The following is a 1,969-nucleotide window of genomic DNA, read 5'->3' as shown; positions in this document are numbered from 1 at the left end:
CAGAGCCACACCGTTTAGCAAGCAGGCCATTATCCTAATACTTCATTTCCTTTTACTATCAATGAGGTGATGAGGTGGGGAAAGAATCAAAGCCTGCATTGAGTTTAATGTGATGATTAAACATTCTTTGCTTTGATTTGTAAAACCTCTGAAATATATAACTGTGAAATGACAGATTTGGATGCAATACCAGTTTATCGCTCGAGATGCATGTTAAACATGTTTTTAATGTTCCTGATAAATACAGTCGTGTCTAATTTGACATTGTTTTCAGATTGTTTATTTGGCGTAGCTGACTGTTAGAACATGATGCTGACTGTTAGTCATGTTTGATATTATCTCTATGTGTTACACGCGTCACGGGGGCTAAACTGCTTGTCAATGTGTGTATGTGTGTGTGTGTCAGAGAGAGAATGTGTAAGTGTGTGTGTGCGTGTGTGTGTAATTATGCTTTTTTTTTGTGTGAGCTTGTGTGTGTGTGTGTGCATGAGTGTGCGTGTGCGTGTGTGTGTGTGTGTGTGTGTGAGTGTATGAGTGCGTGTGTGTGCGCCCGTGTGTGTGTGTGTGTGCGCGCGCGCGCGCGCGCGCGCGTGTGTGTGTGTGTGTGTGTGTGTGTGTGTGTGTGTGTGTGTGTGTGTGTGTGTGTGTGTGTGTGTGTGTGTGCGTGCGTGCGTGCGTGCGTGCGTGCGTGCGTGCGTGCGTGCGTGCGTGCGTGCGTGCGTGCGTGCGTGCGTGCGTGCGTGCGTGCGTGTGTGTGTGTGAGTGAGAGTGTATGTTTGTGACTCTTTCAGGCCGATGAGCTCCTCCTATAGTGGGACTTTCGGGGGTCCAGGAGATGGAGGGGAGGGCATCAGTTAAGCAGCCTCTCCTGAGATATATATACACACCTATCTATGTTCATAAGCTAGCTGACCAACTGGCTGGACAACCCAGGGTTCGCCCAAGGCATGCTGCAGTGAGTACATCTCCCATCTGCTCCCATAGCGCTCTGGGATGTGTGCGAGGCAAGATATATAAATGTTAAATACAGTATAGAATGCTATAATATATACGTATATATCATTTATGTTCTGTGTTTGTTACCAAAAAGAACACCAGCTTCTCATGCCTGTTAGACAGTAGTTTTATCATCATCATCAACGCGTCCTCTCCAGTGACCTAGCGTAGCTTATGATAGAACACCTCTAGGTCTTTCCTCTACTTCGGAGAATTCACACTTTACAGAAGTTCTAGATACCTTTAGCACAGGATTTATAAAATATTTCATTGTCATTGTCTATATTTCGATTTGTTAACTACTACGCATTTACCGAAAACTGCAATTAAAATACATTCAAATTAATGAATAAAAAAGGTATTATCTTGTTTTTGACAGAAAACGAACCAGTAGTGTAGAAGAGTGCGTCTCACACAGCATAGCCTATGGGCTCTGGACTACTTCACACACTTGGACGCACATTAGTCACTATTCTCAAACTGTGTGTCTGTCTCTTCAGGACACACACACACCCAAACACATATTCACTCATGCATGCAGGCATGCATGCACGCACGCACACACATACACCCAAATAAACACACACACACACACACACACACAGACACACACACACACACACACACACACAGACACACACACACACACACACACACACACAGACACACACACACACACACACACACACACACACACACACACACACACACACACACACACACACACACACACACACACACACACACGTTACATAACATTTACACACACAGCTCCATTTATGTTAATATATTCATTCTTATGATATGCTTAGTCACAGTATACTGTCCTGCATATACTGAATATGTATTGTACTCATTAAAAACCAGCAGCTACTGAAGGTGCTTAAAGTTAACTATTGTAGCAATGACTGCTAATGGCCTATGCCATTGAAAGGGCTCCTTTTCCATCCCTTTCTCTGACATCCCGAGTCAC

The sequence above is a fragment of the Gadus chalcogrammus genome, chromosome 19, assembly GCF_026213295.1.
Source record: "Gadus chalcogrammus isolate NIFS_2021 chromosome 19, NIFS_Gcha_1.0, whole genome shotgun sequence".
NCBI classification, from domain to species: Eukaryota; Metazoa; Chordata; class Actinopteri; order Gadiformes; family Gadidae; genus Gadus; species Gadus chalcogrammus.
This window is presented reverse-complemented; position numbering follows the sequence as displayed.